We start from the raw sequence: 11,390 nt of genomic DNA on the forward strand, positions 1-11,390 counted from the left end.
TTGCAGGTGGCAGCATGAAGTAGTGGATAGAGAACAGGCCTGGGAGTCAGATGTTCATGGGTTCTAATCCCAGCTCTGCCACCTGTCTGCTGTGTGACCTTGGACAAGTCACTTCACTTCTCTGGGCCTCAGTTACCTCATCTGTAAAACGGGGATTGAGACTCTGAGCCCCTTGTGGGAAAGGGACTGTGTCCAACCCGATTTGCTTGTATTCACCCCGGTACTTAGTACAGTGCCTGGCCCACAGCAAGTCCTTAAAAATTCAATAGTAATAATAAGAATAGTGATAGTAATGATAATTATAGTATTTGTTAAATACTTACTATGTGCCAAGGAAATGAACTAAACCCTGAGGTAGATACAAGCTAATTAGGTCGAACACAGTACCTAGCCCACATGAGGCTCACATTCTAAAGGGGAGAGAGGACAAGTTTATAATCCCCATTTTACAGATGAGGAAACTGAGGCACAGCGCAGTTAAATGACTTGCCCAAAGTGCACTACTAAACTAGTTTTCAGAGTTACACGATCTATTCTAAAAGAAATGAAGTAGCCGGTATGACGTTCTTTAACCCCACGGGCCCTTAAAAATCACTTCTGGCGCATCACTGTCAGGCTTGGCCTGGAGATCCTGGCGGAAAGCGAGCGGCCTCTGGCAAATTGTGAGTCACACATCCAAATCAATGACTGAGGGCAGAAATCAGATATGCACAGACTGAAGAGGAACCGCTGAGAAGAGTGTTTCCTGTAAGAAAACCTGAAAGATAGATGAAGCTATTATCAGTGAATTTTTTTTTATCGATGAGTGCGAGCCACACACAAATACAGCTCTTTTTTATCGTTCCCGCTTCTTGGGGAAAGGGAGATTCCAATTCCGGCTAATCGAACTGCCAGTCATCGAGCAATCAGAACTGCCGGGCATACCGCGCTGTAAAATGACCCTGAAGGCTTGAATTAAATCCCACCCAAGCCTCAGGAAGATGGTAAGGAGCTGCCATTACAGTCAGCTCTATGTATTTATAGCTACGGGTGTTAGAGCAGAAACGTTGGCAGATCGAATTAGAAAATAACCTCCTTGCTGGAGCCACAGCAGCACAGACATCGGTAGGGAGGGGAAGGATGGGGTGCTGAAATGGCTTCCTAATTACAGATGAGCATGAAGCTTAATGCAAATACCTCAAAGGACCTGCTGCCTTTAGGGGAACAATAATAATAACTTTATCCATAAAGGGTTTACTGTGTGTTGGCCACTGTGTGAAGCGCTGTGGTAGATACAAGTTAATCAGGTTGGATACGGTCCCCGCCCCCCGTGGTGCTCACAGTCTCAATCCCCATTTTCCGGATGAGGTAACTGTGAGGCTCAGAGAAATGAAGTGATCTGCCCAAGGTCACACAGAAGGCCGAGTCAGGAGTAGAACCGACATCTTCTGAGTCCCGGGTCCATGCTCTATCCATCTTGCCTTGCTGATTCTCTCATGGCAGACGCCATAAACTCCCTCCCTATAGGGGATCAATTCAATCAATAATCAGTAGGATTTACGGAGCATTTACTGTGTGCAGAGTTATTTTTAAGCACTTGAGGAGAGTAATAATAATAATAATAATGTTGGCATTTATTAAGCGCTTACTATGTGCAGATACACATAGGGGAGATACAGGGTAATCAAGTTGTCCCACGCGAGGCACACAGTCTTAATCCCCATTTTCCAGATGAGGGAACTGAGGCACAGAGAAGTGAAGTGACTTGCCCACAGTCACACCGCTGACAAGTGGCAGAGCCGGCATTCGAACCCGTGACCTCTGACTCCCAAGCCCATGCTCGTTCCAACAGTATAACAGAGTTGGCAGGCAAGTTCCCTGCCCACAAGAAATTTACAATCTAGAGGGGGAGGCGGGCGTTAATATAAATAAATCATGGTTATGCCCATACCTGCCGCGCATAACTCGCAAATCCAAATGCAAGGGCGAGGCAGAAGGGAGAGGGAGAAGAGGAAATGAGGGCTTAGTCAGGGAAGGCCTCCTGGAGGAGACGTGCCCTCAATAAGGCTTTGAAGGCGGGGAGAGTCACTGTCTGTCGGATCTGAGATCTGCCATTCATTCATTCAATCGTATTTATTAAACGCTTACTGGGTGCAGAGCACTGTACTAAGCACCTGGGAAAGTACAATACAACAATAAACGGTGATAGTCCCTGCTCAAAATGAGCTCACTGTCTGGAGGCGGGGAGGCATCAATACAAATAAATAAAATTACAGACGTATGCATAAATGCTGAGGGGTTGGGAAGGGGGGAAGAACTAAGGCAGCAGGTCAGGGTGGCGCAGAAGAGAGTAGGAGATGAGGAAAAGTGGGGCTTAACCTGGGAAGGCCTCTTGGAGGAGATGTCCCTTCAATTCCAGGCCAGAGGCACGATATGGGCAAGAGGTCGGTGGCGAGGAAGATGAGATGGAGACAGAGCGATCGGGCTAACACTAGAGGAGCCAAAGTGCCGGCTGGGCCGTAACAGGAAAGCAGAAAGGTAAAGTCGGAGGGGGTGAGGTGACTGATCAGTTGATTAAGACCGCCCCTGAATGGAGACTATCCAACGTGTCCAACATGGGGAAGAAGCAAGGCTAAGTGGATACAGCAGGGGCCTGGTAGTCAGAAAGACCTGAGTTCTAATCCCGGCTCCACCACTTGTCTGTTATGTAACCTTGGCCACGTCACTTTGTAATCACAGTCGATTAGACCGTAAGCCCGTCAAAGGGCAGGGACTGTCTCTATCCGTTACCGATTTGTACATTCCAAGCTCTTCACATAGTAAGCGCTCAGTAAATACTATTGAATGAACTTTGCTTCTTTGGCCCTCAGTCACCTCATCCGTCAAATGGGGATTAAGACCGTGAGCTCTCTATGGGACTGTGTCCGACCCGATTAACTTGTATCTATCCCAGGGCTTCGACCGGTGCCTGGCACACAGTAACGCTTAACGAATACCCACAGAAAAGGTCCACAGGAAGAGTTATCCAGAAAATAGGGGGCCAGATAACAGAGATTTTACTATGTACGGTTAAATCCATATAGCTAGCATTTGTTCTCATTGCGGGCCTGTCGTATGCAAAACTTTGCATTGAGCACTTAAGCTATTACAGGTAAAAGATGTGCTCTCTGTCCCCGAAGAATTTAAAAGCTAAAGGCTGGGAGGGAGGGGCGCCTGTGGGGTTGGTCAGAAATGTATAAACCACTTAAAAGTGTAGGAATGAAAGAGGGAAGCTACAGCAGTTGATAGCAGGAATATGGCAGGATAAATAAATGTGGGTATATTAAAGGTGAATTAGCGTTCTCCCAGGCTATCAATCCAGGTGGTATAAAGGGAAACAGACCACAGATCCCTGATGGTATTAATCAGAAAACCAGTAAAAACCCATAATGAAGGATTGACAGAACAATGATTAAACCACGATAGGTTTCCTGGGGAATTTTATGCGTCTATCCGATATGCTCTCTAGAGGGTTATTTCTTAACCTGAAAAGCAGTAAGGCTTAGTGGAAAGAGTAAAATCCTAGCAGTCAGAAGACTCGGGTTCTAATCCCAATTCTGCCGTCCGCCTGCTGTGTGACCTTGGGTAAGTCACTTCTCTGGGCTTCCATTCCCCCCCTTTATAAAATGATGAATCAATACCCGTTCTCCTTCCTACTTAGACTGTGAGCCCCATAGGGGACAGGAGCTCTGTCTGACCTGATTACCTTGTCTCGACTCCAGCATTTAGTCCAGTGCTTGGCACACAGTAAGCTCTTCACAAGTACTCCAGCGATCAATTCGATACCCAAGCGCAGAGAAAACCTCTGAGGTTGCCGTCCAAGATTATGTAGATTGAGTTTTTCGGGCAGTCCCCCTGAATGGAGATTGCAAGAAATCGACAAGAAGAAACAAAAGAGAGATGAATCACTGGAGAGCCTGAAAGGAATTAAAGCTTGAAAATAAAGACCTGTGTGACACGAATATAAAAACCTGGAATGGGAGAAATGAGCTCTCCAAAACAGGGGTGATTTGTGAATCCAAGCAGACGCTACTGAGAAACGCAATAAGAGAGTCACTGGGAATTAGGAAATGTGAAAGCGAGGTCAAGCTGGGCGATATTGGCCATTCATCAACTACGATTTGGAAAGTGTGCGAAGCTGGCTGTTGAGCAATCGTGACTTGGAATTTCCACATCGGAGGCAGACAGAGAGGCTGGAAACCCCATCCCAGGTCAACAAGGCGGTAGGGAAAAGTAGGCAGGAATCCTATTCCCTTGGGATGCAGTGATGCATCCAATTGCCGTGGATTTCATTCTCGGTCGGGGAAATTAGCATGCTGCACAACGCAGAGAGCGATTCAGTCACAGAAAGCCTGAGTGTACGGCAGGGAATTCTCAATGAAATATTCCGGGACTAGGACTATTCCGGGACTGGGAGCTGCAGTTTTCCAACCGGAGTTGGGTGAAAGAGTCTGCTAGAGATTTAAAGTTTCTCCACGGCCCATCTATATCTCTCCATTATCTCCAAAGAGATCGAAGGGAAGATCGATCCAGGCGGTTCAAAACCTGATGGAGAAAGTCTTTGATTTGGGGAGAGATCTATATAAGGTGTTAGTGGCTTATTGTAGCACACCCTGGAAAACGGGTAGGTGCTAAATTGGCTAGATTTATTTATTTTTATCTGATTTAAGCATTGCTGCCGAGTTGGTGAGCTTCCCCTAATTATTTTCTGCCCTCCCCAAATTAAACCCCCCAAAATACCACCTCAAGCGTGCATTGGTGTTTGAAGAAATCCTTCACTGGTGTTAGGAAGGGATAATCAGGAAATCTGTATTAATTATTTCTTGATCATTAATAACCATTGATAATTTTGATAAATTCAAACAACTAATACATGCATCAATTCACTGATTTTCATTTAGTCAAACTGATGTTGAGAATCGTCCCTCACACGGGGTCGGGTAGACGAAGAGGAACTGGATGATGACGACTGATCGAGTTAGTTAAACTCAGCCCTCCTATTGATGCAAATCAGAGAACACATGTCCAGTATAGACAAACAGGGAATAATCGTGTTTTTAGTTAAGTGTTTATGATGAGCCAAGCACTCTGCTAAGCACTGGGGTAGATAATCAGGCCCCACATGGGGCTCACAGCCCAAGTAGGAGGGAGAACGAGTATCGAATCCTAGCTAAATGACATCGCATTTTTTAAATTATAAAAAACGACCACTTGGTGAGGTCTTCATAATAAAGTTAGGATACTTTCTTATTTTCAATTGGTGGCATTTCCTGAATCCCAAGATCAATACGAGCCCCACCGGCCTGAGGAACGAAGCTGAAAAGAAATTGGGGAAAAGAAGGAATTGGGGCAGAGTTCAAAACGCTGAGGCTCCAGTATTTTAGTAAACTGAAGTATTTTAGCGTTTTAGGAAACTGCCCAGCCTCGGGCAGTAGAATGTCACAAAAAAATTATTGTGGTGATGGCTGATGTTCCTGAAATTTCCTGTTTAACAGATGGAAAACTTCATTTCAAAGAGCAGATTGTATAACTGGCATAGGTCATGCAACGATTAGTAGTGCCACGATGAACGAACTGGTTGTTCTCGTCTCTGACCCGGCTTCATATTGAGCTAATTGTTCCGAGCTGCATCAACTCTGTCAGGTTGCCAGGTTCCGGTTTAGTGCTTTTAGCTTTCCTAGTTCTTCCGTAATGCGTGCTCGTGTGCTTCGGACAGAACAGGATGAGGCAACTCTCTTCTGATAGTCCGCATCTCTCCGGCTTAAACGTGTTGTGTTGTCAGAAGAGTGTGGCCAGGTGGGTAGAGCAGGGAACTGGGTTCCAATCCCGGCTCCGGCTCTCGTCTGCTGTGTGACGTTGGGCAAGTGGCTTAACCTCTCTGCATCTCAGTTACCTCATCTGTAAAATGGGGATTAAGACTTTGAGCCTCCCGTGGGACACGGACCATTTCCGGTTGATTAATTTGTATCTTCCCACACTTAGTTCAGTGCCTGGCACGTACTAAGCGCTGAACAAAGACCATAATTTAAAAGAAATTAAAAAAGAGATGCAGGTGTATATTTGCAGCGTGGGTCAAGGGACACATACTAAAACGTAACTCTTCCCCTTACTGCAAGGTTTGTCAAGAACGTGACATCTGTGTAGTGGAAAAATTGAATGTATTTAAGTGACATTACAAGTAGTAATGATAATAATGATGATAGAATTTGTTAAGCGCCTACTACGTGCCGAGCACTCTTCTAAGACTTGAGAGAATTCACACGGATTTCAGGGATTCTTAACTTGGAAGCAGCACAGGCCTAGAAAGAAATGATCTCAGGGAAGTATAAACCTCTTAGCACACCAGTGGTGCAATTCTTTCCTTAAAATGCCTCTAATTAAGTTCGAACTATTAATAGCAAATGGGAAAAAAGGAATAAAAATAATTAGCCACAGTTCTTTTCATCTTCATTGTGCTCACAGTCATTAATTATTTTCAAAACACACTAAGGAGGTAAGCATAATAACCTGTTTGGGGATTTATTAATGCTAATTCATACTAATGAGGTCTAAAGTAAAGTCATCAAAGATCCTTCACTGGACCAGGGGAGGGCCCAATGTTTGAATTTGAATTAGGGAGCAGAAATTCTCAGTGTTACAAGACATTAAACTGTAGAACTGGTTAGTTTTCAAATCCTTTGTAATTCCTCCTTAGATTATGAGTCCTCGTTTACAAATATCATATTGGCATATTCTGAATATCCCCGGAGCCATGCCTCATTTTCATGGCTTCAACCACAAAAAAATGCTTACTCTTAGAGTGTGAGAAGGTGAATGAGATGCACAATAGCAAATTACCCATTTAAATCAGGTTTTAAATCATACTTTGGCCTCAAACATCCAGATATCTCATTCCAGAAATAGGAATCCTTTGAAATGTCCAGAAAATAGGGGCTAAATACAGTGTGAGGCTTGATTTATCTGAATAATTGGCCAACATGGTGAGGTGGTATGCCATCCTTTAAGCACTATGAAATCTTTCCAATTTTTTTCCAATTTAACGCAACCTCACCGTACAGTTGGGTATTGTTACGGTACAGTATATTATGTGGGGAGAAGAAAAGGTCACTTTGATGCTGTGTAAACTGCACCATATATTTTTCTGCAACTATTTTTATACAAAAGTACTCAGCACATGTTTCCCCACTCCTCAAGAAACTCCAGGGTTTGCCCCCCCCCCCCCCACCTTCACAACAAACAAAAACTCCTCGCCATTGGCTTTAAGGCAGTCAATGACCTCGCCCGCTAAAACCTCACCTCACTACTCTCCCGCTACAACCCAGCCCGCGCGCTTTGCTCCTCTAATGCTTACCGTGCTTCAGTCTCGTCTATCCCGCCACCTACCTCTCTCCCACATCCTGCCTCTGGCCTGCTACGCCCTCCCTCCTCAAATAATGTTAGTATTCATTTATTCATTAAGCGCTTACTAGGTACAGAGCGCTGTTCTAAGCGCTGGGGTATACAAGGTAATTAGGTTGTCCCACATGAGGCTCACAGGCTTAATCCCCATTTTACAGATGAGGTAACAGGCACAGAGAAGCGAAGTGACGCGCCCACAGTCACACAGCTGACAAGTGGCGGAGCCGGGATTCGAACCCATCACCTCTGACTCCCAATCCCGTGCTCTTTCCACTGAGCCACGCTGCCGCTCATCCGACAGACGTTTACGCTCCCCGCCTTCAAAGCCTTATTGAGGGCACCTCTCCTCCAGTGCTCTAGTGGATGGAGTGGGAGTCAGAGGACCCGGGTTCTGATCCCGCCTCCGCCATTTGTTTTCTGTGTGACCTTCGGCAAGGCACCTGACTCTTCTCTAGCGTGTGAGCTCATCCCTCTAGACCGTAAGCTCCTTTTGGGCAGGGAATCAGGTTGGACACAATCCGTGTCCCAAGTGGGGTTCACAGTCTTAATCCCCATTTTAGAAATGAGGTAACTGCGGCATAGGGAAGTTAAATGACTTGCTCAAGATCACACAGCACTCAAGTGGCGGAGCAAGGATTAGAACCCAGGTCAGAGGAGAGGGGTGCAAAGAATAAGCAAGAAGTCGGTAGCAGGACTGATGAGAATGAGGTGCAGGGAGTAGGTTAGTTTGAGAGGAACAAAGCGGTCGAGCTGGAATCCCGCCCCCGTCACCTGGCAGCTGGGTGACTTTGGGCAAGTCACTTCACTTCTCGGTGCCTCAGTTACCTCACCTGTAAAATGGGGATCAAGACTGCGAGCCCCAAGTGGGACAAACTAATAACCTCGTATCTATCCCAGTGCTTAGAACAGCGCTTGGCACGTAGTAAGCGCTCAACCAATACCAACATGAGAAGCAGCGTGGCTCAGTGGAAAGAGCGGGGGCTTTGGAGTCAGAGGTCATGGGTTCTAATCCCGGCTCTGCCACTTGTCAGCTGTGTGACTGTGGGCGAGTCACTTCACTTCTCTGTGCCTCAGTGACCTCATCTGTAAAATGGGCATTAAGCCTGTGAGCCCCACGTGGGACGACCCGATTCCCCTGTGTCTACCCCAGCGCTTAGAACAGTGCTCGGCACATAGTAAGCGCTTAACAAATCCCAACATTATTATTATTATTAGAGGGAGAAAATGGAGGAGGAGGAGGGAGGGAGCTGACCGAGCGCCTTAAGGTAGGAGTTTCTTCTTGATGCAGAGAGGAAAGAAAACCAGTGGAGAGTTTACGAGGAGCGGGGAGGAGTGTGCAAATTGACGTTTTAACGAAACGCTCCGGACATGCAGATCTGGGAGAAGAGAGAGCCAGAAGGAAGGGCCATCAGGGAGGAGGCTGATGCTGGGAGCCCGTAGTCAAGCCGGGAATGAAAAGGGCTTGAATCGGCATCACAGCAATCCGGTTAGAGAGGAAGGGACACATTTTGGAAATGTTGTGGAGAAAGAACCGGCTGTTGTGGTGACCAAGAATAGCGGTTGACAGAAAGGGAAGCAGCATGGCCTGGTGGAAAGAACACGGGCCTGGGAGTCAAATGACAGGTTCTAATCCCAACTCTGCCGACCGTTTGCCGTGTGGCCATGTGCAAGTTGCTTCATTCCTCCGTGCCTCCATTTCTTCAACTGCAAAATGGGGATGAAATAACTGTTCTTCCTCATATTTAGACTATCCAACCTAATTAATTTCTATCTAGCACTTAGAACACTATTTGACACATAGTGAGACCCTGACAGATACCATTAAAAACGGGAGAGAGGCAAGGATAATGCCAGGATTACTGACCCGAGGTGACGAGGAGGATGGGAGTGCTCGACGTTAACTGCGGTGGACAATTCAGATGGAACAGTGGATTTGGCGGAGGTGGGGAGAGTTTGGGGCCTAATGAGATTGTGATCCTGGTGGGATAACCATGTAGAACTGTCCCGGAGGAAGGAGAAAATGTAAGATTGCAGGAGAGTAAGGTGGTAAGAGTTTATTAAAGATGTCACATAGCCCTGAAGGGTTTAAATACTGAGCCAACCATTTTACAAGGCTACTTTTATAGCCCGTTTTGGGGAAATCATTCTGCAATTTAAGAATTTCCAGCAGCAGAAGGCTTTGCCTATAAAAACTTACTTTTTTTTCTTTTGCTTTCAAAATGACACAGCTAATTATAGTCTCTCTCTATTTGATTTCCATATGCATATAAAGACTTTTAGTCTGATCTCTAGACTGTAAACTCGCTGTGGGCAAGGAATGTGCCTACCGGTTCTGTTGCTCTGTACTCTGCCAAGCGCTCAGTACAGTGCTCTGCACACAGTAAGCACTCAATAAGTATCATTGGCTGATGGATGGATCCTTGAAAATTCTTTCTTCTCGGTGTTTACAGGTATCTGTGCCTCGCTTGTGTCCAAGATTCTGCTTGGATAACCAATATGCCAAATATATACGTGAAATCATTTTTCATCTTTCCACATTTATGAAACCAACCTGACCTCCTCTACGTTTTCTGCTTTTCCCCGAACCGCCTTCAACATTCTACATATTTTGCTCTTCATTTCCACCATGTAATACAAGAAACAGGGCATAATGTAGTCTTGCTGAGCTATCGAAGGAGGTCTTATTTTGTTTCGGATGATCAAATGCAGAAATACAGAAATCTGACTGTAGAAATTTAGATTTATTTCCAGACTTCCGAATGTCAGAGTGATAGAGTGCTGTGGCTAAATTAACCAAAGAAAGAATAATATGGACCAAACAGCAAATTCAACAAGCTCAGACCAGGATTTCACTTTAAGGTATTTGAAGACAGTGAAACTAATACTGCATGGGTTTGTTTTCCAAGTTCTCAGGACGGTGCTTGGCACAGAACCAAGTGGGAGTTTCCTCTTTGAGACAGCCATCCTGGAACCTCTATCTAATAATGATTGGGCTCTCGACTGTACTCCCACTATAGGCAAGAAAAGTACAACTCGTGGCTCAGTGGAAAGAGCCCGGGCTTGGGAGTCCGAGGTCGAGGGTTCTAATCCCCGGCTCTGCCCCTCGCCAGCTGTGTGACCTTGGGCAAGTCATTTAACCTCTCTGTGCCTCAGTTCCCTCATCTGTAAAATGGGGATTAAAACTGTGAGCCCCACGTGGGACGATCTGATCACCCTGCATCCCCCCAGCGCTTAGAACAGTGCTTCGTAAGCGCTTAATAAATACCACTATTATTACTATTACAACTCTGTGGTACTCTCCCAAATGGCTGGTATAGCGCTCTGCCCACAGTAAGTGCTTAATAAATACACTCGATTGTCTGATTAATTGAGATCTTGGGGCGCCGAAACAAGAAAGCACAGAAATGAAAATGAATTCCTCTGCAAAATCGGTACAATGCTATGAATTTACAATAAGCCCAACGGAGAATGACATTTATGTTTAGGCCTATACCCCAGTAACCTTACACATCATCAAACATTTTTATTGGCCTCACAGAACGTAATGTTGCCATCAAATTCTGCTACCGAGATAGCGCGACGGCTAATGATGGGCAAACATCGATAGGCAAATCGAATAGAAAACAAATAGAAAATCCAAAAGGCCAACTTGGTTTCTGACACACTGACAGAGATTAGTTGTTTTGACTGTTTGTTTTTAGTGATGTTTGTTAAGCACTTAGAAGACGCAGAAGAAGCGGAAGAAGAAGCACTTAGAGAAGCAGCGTTTGCTCAGTGGCAAGAGCCCGGGTTTGGGAGTCAGAGGTCATGGGTTCAAATCCCCTCTGCCACTTGTCAGCTGTGTGACCGTGGGCAAGTCACTTCACTTCTCTGGGCCTCAGTGACCTCATCTGTAAAATGGGGATTAACTGTGAGCCTCACGTGGGACAGCCTGATGACCCTGTATCTCCCCCAGCGCTTAGGACAGTGCTCTG

General features: G+C 45.7%; 1 long non-coding RNA gene across 1 annotated transcript; it reads right to left on the reverse strand.

The window, feature by feature from the left end:
• Window positions 1–422: 422 nt before the first annotated feature.
• Window positions 423–4,063, reverse strand: LOC114805502. The gene is made up of 3 exons (XR_003753478.1): window positions 3,990–4,063; window positions 3,725–3,873; window positions 423–757 (listed from the first exon to the last, which is right to left on the reverse strand). It is a non-coding gene; the product is annotated as an uncharacterized LOC114805502 (long non-coding RNA).
• Between the last annotated feature and the right edge of the window lie 7,327 nt (window positions 4,064–11,390).

The sequence above is a fragment of the Ornithorhynchus anatinus genome, chromosome 18 (assembly GCF_004115215.2).
Source record: "Ornithorhynchus anatinus isolate Pmale09 chromosome 18, mOrnAna1.pri.v4, whole genome shotgun sequence".
Classification (NCBI taxonomy): Eukaryota; Metazoa; Chordata; class Mammalia; order Monotremata; family Ornithorhynchidae; genus Ornithorhynchus; species Ornithorhynchus anatinus.